At 36.6% G+C, this 14,112-nt stretch overlaps 1 protein-coding gene across 9 annotated transcripts in view; it reads left to right on the forward strand.

Annotated features, from left to right (window-relative positions):
• The window catches only part of FREM1 (FRAS1 related extracellular matrix 1), a 177,471-nt gene that overhangs the window by 1,516 nt on the left and 161,843 nt on the right, over positions 1 to 14,112 (forward strand). The window contains exon 1 of one of the 9 annotated variants that reach the window (XM_001372782.4): positions 595 to 2,524. The exons of the other annotated variants lie outside the window; for them this stretch is intronic. The gene's annotated coding sequence lies outside the window, so the exon portion shown is untranslated. Of the gene's footprint in view, positions 1 to 594; positions 2,525 to 14,112 lie in introns of those variants that run through there. 9 annotated transcript variants of the gene reach the window in all.

Below are 14,112 nucleotides of genomic sequence, written 5' to 3' on the forward strand. Positions count from 1 at the left end.
AAGACTTCCCAGCAGAATCTGGCTACTTCCACATTTTAAAAATACTTTTAAAAAATGCCATCAATATGCCAACAGAAGGAACAAATTTCTCTTCTCTCCTTTTCCTTCACCCACACCCCACTCATTATCCTTAGCAATTAAATTCACATAGTCACTTAACTAATATTAAACCTCAGAGTCAAAATAATGAACTTAGTGTCAAACTGATGGATGGAAATAAATTGCCTGCAATACAATCTTGCAAGAACACCTGGCAAATGAAGGAAATTATATGTAACATTCAAATTACTCTTCCTCTTTTTTGGAATGAGTCATTTATTTAGAGCAAAAAGACATGAGTTCAAATACTAGCTCTGTTCTTACCTACATGTGTGGCCTGACACAGATTTTTACCTCTTCTCTGGGACTCAGTGTCCTCAGCTATAAAATGAGTAGAACTGAACAGTTCAGGAGTTCTCATTTTTTTTGGTTCAATACTCCTTTACCCTCTTAAAAATGGAGGACTCCCCCCAAAACATTGTTATATCATTTATATCTATTGATATGTATCATATTAGAATCAAAATGTCTGCAGCATTGTGAAAAAAAATTCTGACCTCCTGGACTCCCTAAAAAGGTCTAAGGGACTTTCAGGGGTCTCTGAACCTCAATTTGAGAACCTCAGGAATGGATATCTATAAGGCTCTTTCCATCTTTAAATTTTGTAGTTGTATGCCTTTTATAATTGGAGACCTTGTCTCCCTCTCTTTCTTTTGCTTTTCCATAATGTGGATGAATAATGGGAGGTGAGGGGAAAGTGCTTGGGAGTCATGTCTTTCCAATTTAAGAGTTTGGGTTGCTCTGCTTTCATATTGGGGATTTATGCCTTTGTCACCAAGAGCCAATCTTGCTTTTTCTGGGAGCAGACTGAGACTTCTGGTTCTAGTCTTTGGGGGATTCCTTGCCCAAAGAATGGCTAGGATATCTGTTGTGACAAAGAGAAGGAAAGGAAAGGAAGCACAAGACACTATGCTTAGTGCTTTTTATAAATAGAATTATCTCATTTGGTGCTTACAACAACCCTGCATGGTAATTGCTATTATCATCCCCACTTTCCAGTTGAGAAAACCAAGGCATTAAGTGACTTACCCTGGGTCATTCAGCTAGTAAGTGTCTGGCTAGATTGGAACTTTGGTCTTTTGGATTCCAGACCCAGCTCTCCACTAGAACAAATTCTTTGGATCTCCGTACCAATGTTGAGACTTTTTTTGGAACTGGTCTTGCATTGTGTCAGTCTCTGGGTGGTTGGTCATCCTGCTGTAGGCAGCTTTTCATTAGACCACCCAAGAACTCAGTCACCCTCCTCTTTTCTTTTCTCTCCATCCATTGTGGCATGGATTGCTCTGGGTAATAGTTTTTATGGGTTTGATACTGGAGGGCTTTCCTGACACACAAATGGTGCAGAGGCTTTGTTTGTAGGTGGAAATCCTTACAATTTGTCGTTGTTGCTCCTAAAATTTTTCCTGAACAATTTCTTATTTCTATTTTTCCTCAAAGGATTACCAAAAATCAAAGAAGGGGTTGAACAGATGTTAACTTTCTAATATTCATTATCTTTTGAAATTAGGTTTGGTTTGGTCTCCCTTGTAGGGTTCTTATGATCATAGATTTAGAGCTAAAAAGGACCTTCTTGATACACAGATCATTTCCCCCTCATTTTACAGTTGAGGAAACTGAAGCCCAGACAGACTAAGCCATACTCCAAGATCATACAAGTAGCAAATGGCAGAACTGAGCCAAAAATTTCCATTGCAACATCATGCTTCATTAGTAAGAGAATTACTATGTTTTGGTTCTGGTAAAATCTGATATATGATTGAGATTTTTTTTATACTGACGTTAAATAGAATTCCATGTTTCACTTATACTTTATTGTTGTTTAGTAATTTTTCAGTTGTGTCCAACTCTTTATGTCTACCCCCCCCCCTTTTTTGGCAAAGAGAAAAAAATGGTTTTCCATTTCCTTCTTCGGCTCATTTTATAGATGAGGAAACTGAGGTAATAAGGTTAAGTGACTTAAGGTCACACAGCTCAAAAGTGTCTGGGGCCAGATTTGAACTCAGAAACATGAGTCTTCCTGACTTTAGTCCCTGAATTCTCTCCACTTTGTGGCACCTAGCTGTCTTTATTTCTGCTACTCAGAAGTTAAATGACACAGTCAGACAAGAGATTGTTGGATTCAAAGCCTGAAATAATAGTTTAAAACACTTTGTCCAAAGTCCTGATTTTATAGATAAGGAAGCTGGGGCTCAGAGACCTTCAGTGATGTACACCATGTCACACTGGGCAGATGTCACAAAGGCAGAACTTCCTGTCCTCTAGAGGATGCTATCTTTGCTGTTGACACCATCGATTCCAGGTTACACTGGAGGACACCCCTTTGTCGTATCTGATTCAAGGCACAGCTCTGACTTGGGAGAGGTGGGTGGTCTGTGTGGTGGCCGACAGCAAGTGCTTTCAAAGCTTGCAACCAGAGCTCCTTGGGGTGAGTGATTCAGTGTGTGTGTGTGTGTGTGTGTGTGTGTGTGTGTGTGCAATTATTCAAGAGCCTTTAATAGAGAAAGGGCCTTTGGAGGGGCTGGGAATCCCTCCCTAATGAAGTCTTACTTTGTCCCTAGTGGCTCCCAGTCCTGCATCTGTGGCAGCATTTCCCAGGGCTTTAAGAGCTGGCTGTCTAGATAAGACAGGGCAGCTAAGAGGCCCATGTATGGAATAGCTGGGTCTGAAGTCAAGAAGATTAGTCTTCTTGAGTTCATATCTGGCCTCAGACACTTACTGGCTGTGTGACCCTGGGCAAGTCACTTAAGCCCATTTGCCTCTATTTCTTCATCTGTAAAATGAGCTAGAGAAGAAAATAGCAAACCACTCCGGTATTTGTGCCAAGAAAACCCCAAATGGAGTCATGAAGAGTTGGACACAACTGAGAAAACTACTGAAAAACATCCAGATAAGAAATTATAGCCCTGATCTGTCAGATTTTCCATAAATAAAGCCTCCAGCTGTTTTAAAGTCAAGGGATTGTAGAATTTTAGAGTTGGATCTCAGAAATAAAATATTCTAATCCCTTCATTTTATTTTTCAACCAATTGACAAGTGTTTATTAAGTGCCTACTAAGTGTCAGGTACTGTACCACACTCTTGCAGATACAAGAATAAAACTGAAGTAGTCTATGACCTCAAGAAGCTTAGATTCTGCATGATGATAATGAATTTTAAAGAGATGATTTGCTTAAACTCATCCAGTTAGGTTATTATAGTAAAAATTTGTCTTTCTAGGGTCTCTTACTTATTTACTAAGCAAACACTTTCCTTATAACAATCTTAGGATATCAGAAAGGATTATTATTCCCATTTAGGTTTAGTGCTACCAAATGGCTTGTCCATGGAAATGGAGAAGTTGATATTTGGGACTCAGATCTCACAACCCTAGTCCAGTGATCTTTTGGATTCCACTGGGTGTGAGAACAAGTTACTGTAATCTTTCTAGAGAAGAAAAGACTACATATGTTTTTAAAAAGCTGGGATTTGATTAACTTTTTACCCTTTCACTATTAGAGGATGATGAAATTTATTTTCACTTTTGTCTCTTTCTTTTTATAGGAAAGGAATTTTTTTGAGTAATTGATAACATTTTGAATAAGCAATAATTTAAAAGATTCTCAGAATTTTGAGAATTTAGGGAATGATAGGGGGTTTGTATTCCAATGGGAAGGGTATGGGATTTGGCAAACCTGGGTTCAAATCTTATCTTGCCTCTTTGACTTCCTAGCTATGTGATCTGGGACAAGTCACTTAAGAAGCTTTTTGGGATTCAGTTTCCTTATCTGCTAAATGAGGCTTGGGAAGAAGATGGTCACGAATGTTCCTTTCAACTCTAAAACTGAGGTCCTACAAGTCCACCCAAGAGGAATTGTACTAAATTCCCAAGACCATCTAAGGGCATTCTGTCACTTATGCCTTCCAAGGCTGGTATTTGACCAAATACGGCAGTATTTTGTAGGCATCAGTGACCAAGACAAGTAAAATAGTATTTGAGCTAAGCTTCTACCTAGGCTGTGGACCAAAGTTGGAGGAGAGAGTGTGGTAGTGATGAGGCAGGGTTACTCTTATGGATGTAAGTTCTGTGTATTTTTAGTTGTAATTCAAGGAAATTAATCTCCAACATTTTTGGAGTTTGAATACATTGTTTTCCATCTAACCTAGTTATGTTTTGTTCCCAAGGTCTTTAAATATAATATTGTAGATTACTCATACAGGGAGAAATTTGAATTGTACTTTATACCTTTATACCTTTTCATGATGGCATAGTGGGCAGAGGGATGGCTTTGGACACAGCCTGGATTAAAATCCATGGACATGTCTATTAAAATCTCAGGACTCCCAGGCAAGTCTCTTAAGGCTTAAATAATAGATGTATTTGCTGATTAGCTTTATTGGAGGGAGTTTTTCTCAATGAATGCTTCCCTATTCTGATGAAATCATAGGTCCACAACCTGAAACAAGATTCTGTCTTTTTACATGTTTGGATTTAGCTTGAGATTCTGATACCACATTGTCTAGACCATGGTAGGTGTTCGCTATTCCACTTGGAGTCAGACAACCTGGGTACCAATCTCAGCTCTGTCAGTTATCATCATTGTATATATCATTACAGAAAGTCATTTAAATTCTTGGGGCCTCAGTTTCCTCATCTGTAGAATAGGAATATTGGTCTATATGATTGCAAGATCATCTCCTGGCTTGAAATGTATGATTCTTTGGTAATTGGGTGTCATGTCAGGAGCTTGTTTCATCTGGTGATTTCAAAGGTCCTATTTGGAGTCACAGGACCTGGGCTTAATATCTATCTATCTATCTATCTATCTATCTATCTATCTATCTATCTATCTATCTATCTATCTATATCTATCTATCTATCTATCTATCTATCTATCTATCTATCTATCTATCTATCTATATTTCATCTGTATAATAGAAAGGTTAGACTAGGTGATCTTTAAGTTTCCTTGCAGTTCTAACTCTTAAACTACCAAATACTAAGTCAGTCAGTCGACTTGCATGCTTTTCTGGCAAAATATCTACTTGTATTGAACTGTTGCCAGTGTCTCAGAGAATAATAGGACATTTTAGCTGGAAGCAATATTAGAATTCTTCTAGTCCAGAGTTGTCAAATATGCTGACACAACACTGTTGAGTACAGCTTGAACAGATGAAAATGTAATTGAGTAACAGTTAACAAAATAAAAAATACAATAAAACAGATACTATAATAGCTTAAAACAAAGTCATCAGGCAGCCTATAGAGATCTTCGCATACAATTTTGCAGACCGTGTCTCTATAGGAGTTTGATGCCACTGATCTAGAGCAGCTAGGTGGTGTTGTGGATGGAATATGGGGTATGGAAGTCCAGGAGTCAGGAAGTCTCCTTTCCCGGAGTTCAAATGTGGCCTCAGTCACTTAATTGCTTTGTTCCCTAGATAAGTCACTTGACTCTGCTTGCCCTCAGTTTTCTGAGGCAAGAAAAGAGGGTGAGAAGAAAAGAGGGAAAGAAAGTAAGTGACTTTCTCTCAGTTCCTCTGTGACCTGGGAAAAGCAGAGAGAGCCACAGTGTTCACTGGTCAGCAGACTTTGTTCTCACTCCATTCCTCTTCACAGCTTAAGTGGAATGGAAGCTTGGCTCACAGTCTCCAAAGGGATTAGTATGGAGAGAGGAAAAATAATGTGAAAATTGCTCTGTGCTTGACTCTACAGAAGCTGAGACTTTTAAATGGTCCTTTTGGGCAGATGTGTAGAAGGCAGAACATTTCTATTTTTTCCTGATATCTGGCTTGAAATTTATAGCAAGTGCTCCAACAATATTACTCTCTTACTCTTCCCTAGTGCTTTAAAGCCTATGATTTGAAAAGCATTTTTTTCATAACAATTCCTTAAGGCTAGAGTTGTTGGTGGGGGTCCTTTGTTTTTTAAGATGACCAGTAATATCAATGATGGCTTGACTTGCCCATGAGTTGGATTTAAATGAGGCAGAGTTGCTCAAAGTTGACCTCAACCTCTCTTCCAGAATGATCAAAGCACAATGACTGGAAAAATACAAAGTCCCTTTTAGGGCTATCCATCCATCTTTGGGGTCCACCTTTCACCAGCTCTCCCTGTGGATCCAAGAAGCTGTAGTTGCCATAACCCCAATAAAACCATATCGGGTTAACATCAGTTTGAAGGTAACTTACAGGCTCAAACATTTCAGGGAATTAGGGGGGGAAACTATCTACCCCAAGCACATAAGGTAGCATAAGTATTATTAGCCCCATTTTACAGAAAAAGGAGGTTCTGGAAGACTTAGGTGACTTGTTTAGAGTCACACAGCCAGAGTCAGAACTAGGATTGGAAGCCATGTCTTAAGTCAGCCTTGAATATGTTGTTTTCTTTCCATCATAGCCTCTGAGAAACAATATGGGGGAAAATAAAGAAAGAGACATTATTATTTGCTTTTCCTCTGCACTCTAAGGACTGTGGAACTTTCCCATATGATTTGCATTTGAAACTTTCCATGTGTTGTTCCCCCCATTAGAATGTGAGCTCCTAGGCAACAGAAAGGTGTCTTGTTTTTCTATTTGTATTCTCAGTGTTTTGCATATGAGTACTTAATAAATTCAATATTCATTCATTCATTCATTCAATAATAGTATAGAGATAATATGTACAATGCAAGGAACATTGACCTTGGAGCAAAAAGTGAACTGTGTTCAAATCTTCTCATTGATACTCATTAGCTGTGTGAAAATAGGCACTTAATTCCTCTAAACCTCAATTTCCTCATTTGTCAAACAAGAGAAATTTCAGATGAGAAGGAATCATTATTTATTGAGTGCCTATTATGTGCCAGATATAGTGCAAAAGACTGGGGATACAGAAAGAGAGGAAAGATAATTCCTGCCCTCATGAAGCTTATAATCTAATGAGTGAGATGACATGCAAACAAATATATACAAAGCAAGTTATATATAGGATAAATAATACTACCTCTAGACCTGTTTCACAAGGTCATGAGGATTCAAAGAGAAAATGTATATAAAGTGTTATCTAAATGTCTGCTATTAATTATATTCTATGTGCTTAGGACCCTTTATATTATTGCTAGGAATGCTTTAGCAATTAGCAAAGGAGGGACAGAGAATACCTGAGATTATTTTCCTGGTAGTTAAAAAGTTTCATATGGGATTATGTATTATATAATTTTATTGCATATGATATAAATGATAAATATATAATATAAATTTAAAGGTTCCATGTGGGATTATGTTATATAAAATTATTATATGTGATATAATATAAATGATAAATGTATAACATAATATAAATGTTTCCTATGGAATTATGTTATATAAATTATTATATGTGATATGATATAAATGATAAATATATAATATAAATATAAAAGTTTTCTATGGGATTATTTGTTATAGTTACTATAAAGTCCTTATGACATCTTGAAAGGACCTTATTATTTTTGTCTTTTGCTTACTATTTTAGTTCAGGGCTTTACATATAGTAGATATTTAATTAGTATTTGTTGAATTAATTAACTGATGATTACAGTCAGAGTTTTGGAGTAATGAGGTCAGTGTGGTTAGCTTCCCACTCTCAAAGCAGCATCATTATGGACAGCATCTCAAGGAGATGCAGAATCACTTAGCCTTTGTTTGAATCATGACAGTACTGGGAAGCTCAGGGCTTGTCTCCTGGTTTGTAGCTCTAGTTGTTAATTCTTTCTTATACTGACTTGATTTCTTTGTAAATTCTACCTATTGATCTGAATTCTGTCCTTTGGAGCAATACAAAGTTTTTCTATTCTCTTTTCTTCATGACAGGCCTTCAAATATTTGAAAATACTTATGTTATGCTGAAGGAAGGTATTGAAGGGGTCTTCAATTCTTTTTTTTTTTACAGTTGAATTATTGCTTCAATCATTTAATCATTGTTTCCTTGAAGATTCTATATCTGAATTCTCGCCTATATTCTAAGAGAGAAAAAACTTCACAAAATCCTGTTATTAGGGAGAGAGTCTTAACTTACCAATAGAGCTCCATGTATTTTCATTTCATCAATTATTCCTGATAAGACATGGTTTTCCCATCTTCATAGACCTTTTCTGGAAGCAGTCCAGTTCCTTGAAAGGCCCTCTTAGAATTGTGGCCAGACCAATGCTCAATATTTCAGATAGGAGAGGACTGGCATAGGGTGTAGGAGGATTAACACTTCTTTTGATCTAGATATCATAATTCTATTCAGACTAAAATTACATTAGCTATTTTTAGCAACCAAACTAAGTATGCTATTTAGTCATAATAGGGTTGTTATTAAGGAAATCTTTTAACTTAAACTACTGCTAACTTAGGTCTCCTTCATTTTGTACTGGTGTAATTAAAAATGCATTTACATTTATTTCTATAAAGCTAATTTAAAATCTGGGTCTTATGTCAACTACAAATTTGTAAGCATAGCTTATATTTATTCATCTAAGTCATTAAAAATTGTTTCAAAGGATAGGGACAAAGAGAGTCCTGAGGCATTCTATCAGATACATCAATTGGTAGGAAAAGAAGCTGTTCTTATCATTTTTCTTTGGGAAAGGAATTCTTTTTCTAGAATTACCCTAGACTCCAATATCTCTATTTTTTTCTTTCTCTTGACCAGAACTTCCTCATTTCCTAATCATCTCCAGACAATAACATTCAGTGTTCCCCTCACTCCTGTTTTCTAGCTCCTTTTATGTATTGTTTGCTATTAGAATAAAAACTCTTGGAGGGCAGACATGGTATTTATAGTTCCTGTGCTGAGTACAAAGCCTTCCACTGTAGCATTAATACATATTCTGTTATATGTTTCTCTCTCAATCATGTATTTATCTATCCATACATTCATGCCCCCATCCATTTATCCATCCATCCATCTATCTATCCATCTATCCATCTATCTATCTATCTATCTATCTATCTATCTATCTATCTATCTATCTATCTATCTATCTATCCATCCATCTCTCTCTGTTTCTCTCTGTGTAAAATTATGTTTTCAAAACAATGCCTTATATATGAAGCAAGCAATATCAGAATGAGACTGATGGACTATCAATCAATCAAACATTTATTAAGCTCCTACTACATGCCAGGCATTAGACTAAACACTGGAGATACAAAATAAAGCAAAAAAGAGTCCCTGCCCTCAAGGAGCTCACAGGTTAATGGAAGATATAACAAACAAACAAATGTGTAGAAACAAGTTATATAAAGGGTAATTGGGAAATGAGAGACAGAAGGCACTAGAATTAAGAAAGCCTAACAAGGCTTCTTATAGAAGATGAGATTTTAGCTGGGACTTAAAGGAAGGCAGGGGAGTCAGTAGGTGGAGGAGAGAAGGAGGGCATTCAGGCATGGAGGGGCAGTGAGAAAAAATACCCAGAGCAGAGAGATGGGGAGTTTTGATTGTGGAACATCAAAGGAAGACAGTGTCACTGCAACAAAGAGTCCTTGGTGAGGAGTAATGTAAGAAGACTGGAAAGGTAGGAGGGGGCGTGGCTATGAAGGACTTAGCATTTGATCCTGGAGGTGATAGTGGAGTTTACTGAGTGGGGGGTCAGGGTGGGTGGTGGGATGTAGTGATGTGGTTGGACATGCATTTTGGAAAATCACTTTAATGCATGAATGAAGGATGGATTAGAGTGGGGAGGGACTCGAGGTAGGCAGACCCACCAGCAGTGTATTGCAGTGGTCCAGATATGTGGGGACTATTGTGTTGGTATAGTGTTGGCAGAGAAGAAAAGTAAACATATTTTTTGAGATGTTGTAAAGGTGAAATTGATATGCTTTGACAATAAATTGGATTAGGGGGCAGATGCAGAAAAAGATTTTGATAAAATTATGACATTTATATTAAAAACACTAGACACACAGGAATAAATAGAGTTTTTCTTAAAATAACAAGTACTATCTAGCTAAAATCAAAATCAAGCATCATCTTATATTATAATTTATAAATTATAAACCTTCCAGAGAGCATCAGGGATGAAGCAAGGATGCTCATTATCACCACTATTATACATTCAATTGCAAGCTAAAGCAATAAAAGAAGAAAAAGAAATGGAAAGAATTAGAATAGACAATGCAGAAATAAAACCATCACTCTTTAAAGATAATAAGACGTTGCACTTAGAACAGCCTAGAGAACCAACTAAAAACTAGTTGAAACAATTAACAACTTCAGCAAAGTCACGGAATATAAAATAACCTACAAAATCATCAACATTTTTAATATTACCAATAAAATATAGCTGGAAGAGATAGAAAAAGAAATTAAATATAAAATAACAGCAGACAACATAAAATACTTGGAAATCTTATTATCACAGCATACCCAGGAACTATATAAACACAGTTTCAAATAACAGGAATAATTTCCTTCTTCTTCTCAACTTCTCTTTTCATTTCCTCATGTTCTTCCTTTTCCTTTTTTTGTTTACAATATCCCCTTTAAAGCAAAATCGTTAAATGAATATTTTTTTTTTAAGGACAACTAGATGGCTCAGTATATAGAGCACTGGTCCTGGAGTCAGGAAGACTTGTGACTTCAGTTAATCTCTATTTGCCTTATTCTGCTGGAGAATGAAATGGCAAACCACTCTAGTATATTTGCCAAGAAAGGATAATGGACAACATCCATTGGACAATATTTTGTCTCTGATGTCAGGAGAAGTTGGATGAAACTGAATATTACCCTGTTAATTACATTATATAATCAAGTATATTGATCTCTATAAAGACCTCTAATGATACTTCATTGTCAGTCAAGAGTGACCAGTATACACTAAGGAATCACAGCCAAACTAAGGCTCCTTAGGTATGTCCTGGCAAAGCTTTGAGTGCAGAATCAGTAAAGGATGATTGGTCTACCAGAGGCTCAGTGACAGCTGGCTAGTCACCACAGCATGTTGGTTTTTTCCAATACCATAAAAAATCATGAAGAATATCTATCAAGGCAGAGTGATCTGTATTAGTAGAGATAGGTTCCCATGAAGTTCACTGATCTTTTGAAGCAAAGAATAAAAACGTTGACCACATATGCTTCTTTGGATTCTTTGCTACCAAAAAACAACTAAGACCTAAGATTTCATTGAGAGTAATTTTCTTATAGAGAAACATCTTCTAACCATGCAAATCAGCCCCTTCTCTGTAATTTAGGGTCTTAGGGAGCTACTTAAGCACTGAGACTTGCTCAGGGTCACACAGGCAGATTTGTCAGAGATGGGACTCAAACTCAACTCCTGCTGGCTTTAGGACTGATTTTCTATTCACAATATGCCTTTCTCCCTCTCAAAACAATACTTTTTTTTTACATGATAGAAATAAGTGAAATTCGTTTAACCAAGACCTCAACTTTTGACAATGATGACTTGGTTTATAATCTTGGAGCCAAACAACTCCATACTGCCTAAGCATCTGTTGAGGCAAATGGAAGATTTTAGCCCAAGAAAGGAAGATTTGTGGGGAGATGAGAGTTGTCTTCAAGAATTTGAAATAGCAGAAATGAATGGAAATCACAGAGAATCTGGGGCATCCAAATGGGTGGTGGGCTGCCTTGGGAGGCAGCTGATTCTTCATCACTTGGGGATGTTGCAAAAAAGGATAGTTGTTCAGAGCCAAGTTGGGTTAGATGACTTCTGATCTACCTTGCAACCCTGAGCTTCTGTATTGTGGAGGTTTTGTAGGTAGACTTTAATGGAAGGTTGCCAATTACAGTGGAACTTAATGTTTACCAGTCTATACAAAGTTTTTTTTTTTAAATAATAATAAGCAATAGTAAAAATGTGTATAGCCCTCTGGCTACAAGAAAAACCATTTAAAATCATATCCATTTCCTTAATCTTTGAGAGGATAAGAATCATTAAAAGCAGACTTTCAGAATGAAGGTACAAAGCAGATTCCCTGTAGAATTTGCAAGGCTTTTGGAAGGCAGTAAACTGGAGGAATAACTCAATCCTCTTAACAACAGCATGGAAACTAGGTTGTCAGAAATCTATGGAGAGAAGACCTCCATGAGTTTATGTAGGGATGAATGAATCTGTCTTCTTTGGCCAGATACTAGGAAACAAATTAGAAACTGGGTTTTTGTCTCATGTTCTTGGGGATGCTGGTGGTGGTGGAGTGGGGAGTATGTTAATATATCCTGCAAAGTTGGAAGGAGAGAACTGAGCAGAATTCTGTTTTATTTGGCATAGATGTATCTGATCAGAGAATGCAGCATAATTTTGCAGAAAGTAAATAAACTTGTGAGTCCCTGCTTTAGTTCTAACCAACCAAGTGACATTAATCAAATCTCTCAACCTTTTTGGGTGTCACTTTCCTATCAGATCAAATGATCTCCAAGATCTCTATATTTTGAGACGTCCAAGGTCCCTTTCAGTCCTAAAATGCTATGATTCTGCCTTGCTTTATGTCACAGAAGTCAGTTGCCAGTCTGATGGGGAAAATTGCAAACAGGTCAAGGGAGAATGTTAGAAACAGTACTAGCACATATTTCATTGATTTAGCGGAATTGAATTACATTCTTGGAGGAGAACTGTTTTTAAATTCATGAAGTAGCTTATTTGCTGGAGGCCTTTAATCTTAGTGTTTGGAGGAGAACACATCAGAACACTAAGAAGTCAAAAGCTAAGGCTGTTAATTGCCTACTTTAAAGGTAACAGCTTCATCCTTTAGCAGCTGCTGCCTCCAGTGAAGCTTTAACCAGGGAAGTAATGAATTGCTGTTGGAAAACCAGAAGGAAGTTGCTAATGTTTTGCCTTCAGTTTGTATGTTTTACAGAAACGTTTGTTTGCTGTCATGCAGCATACAGATGGTTTTCTGAAAGTTCTTCACTTAGCATCTCCTTCTCCATCATGCCATTTCCCCTGGATTGCATTCAGAAGCAGCCTATGGAGGTGGCTCACACCGAAAATGTGGCTAAGGGTTTTGAGGTCATTTAGTAATTAAAACTCATTCAGTAAGAAGTCACAGGATAGGGGTAGAGTAAGCATTAATAATAAATAATAAAAATAATAAAACATTAATAATTGGGAAATGTGACATTTGACTCCTTTTTTATCCCTCACTCTTGACTTGAATAAAAGTATCAAAGGTGTGTTCATAAAATCTGTTGATGGCATGAAGATATCTGGTAGAGATGGCTAATGCCAGGTGAGAAGATCCAAAAGTATCTCAACAGGCTAAAAAGATGGGTCATCTAGTAAAAAAAAATCATAGTGAAAATGTAATATCTTCTACTAGATTAAAAATCCATTATATAAATCCAGGATAAAATGTGCCTAGCCAGTAGTTTAATGGACCAAAGCTTAATATATGTTAACAATGTGACATGGCAGCTAAAAGAATATTTAACATGATTTTAGTTAGATTAGTGTCTAGAATGAAGGAAATGATGGATTCATTATATTCTGCCTTTTTAATTTAATATTTAATTAAGTATTAATTAATTAATTAAAAATTAATAATTAATTTAATATAATCATATTTGGAATATTATATTAAGTTCTGTTATAGACTTAATAGTTTATTTTTTTAAGATATGGAGGTTTTGGTGGATCCCAAGCTCAATATGATTTAGCAAAGTGACATGGCAGCCAAAAAATAGCTGGGTGGAAATAAGTTTATTATTTAGGTAGAGTCTGTTGGATCTCTTCTGGAGAAGATTCTTATTCAAGGATGGGGTGGACTCAATCATTGGGACCTCTTCCAACTCTGAGATTCCATGAAATAACTTACTCCCTTTGTGATCTTGATCTCATCACTGAACTTCTGTGTCTCAGTTGCTTCCCTTGTGAAAGGGAGTTGGTGATTTCTTGCCTGCATAATTGGAAGAGTTGGACCAGATATTCTTTTGTAGTGTTCTTCAGATTTTCAAGATTAATAGAGATTCAGTGATGGTTCTGGCAGTACAAGAGAGAGAGAATAAGTTATGCATATGATGCAGCATGATGTTTCCTTTAAGGCACATTTTTTGTTTTTTTTTAACCCTTATAT

Source organism: Monodelphis domestica, chromosome 7, assembly GCF_027887165.1.
Source record: "Monodelphis domestica isolate mMonDom1 chromosome 7, mMonDom1.pri, whole genome shotgun sequence".
Taxonomy (NCBI): domain Eukaryota; kingdom Metazoa; phylum Chordata; class Mammalia; order Didelphimorphia; family Didelphidae; genus Monodelphis; species Monodelphis domestica.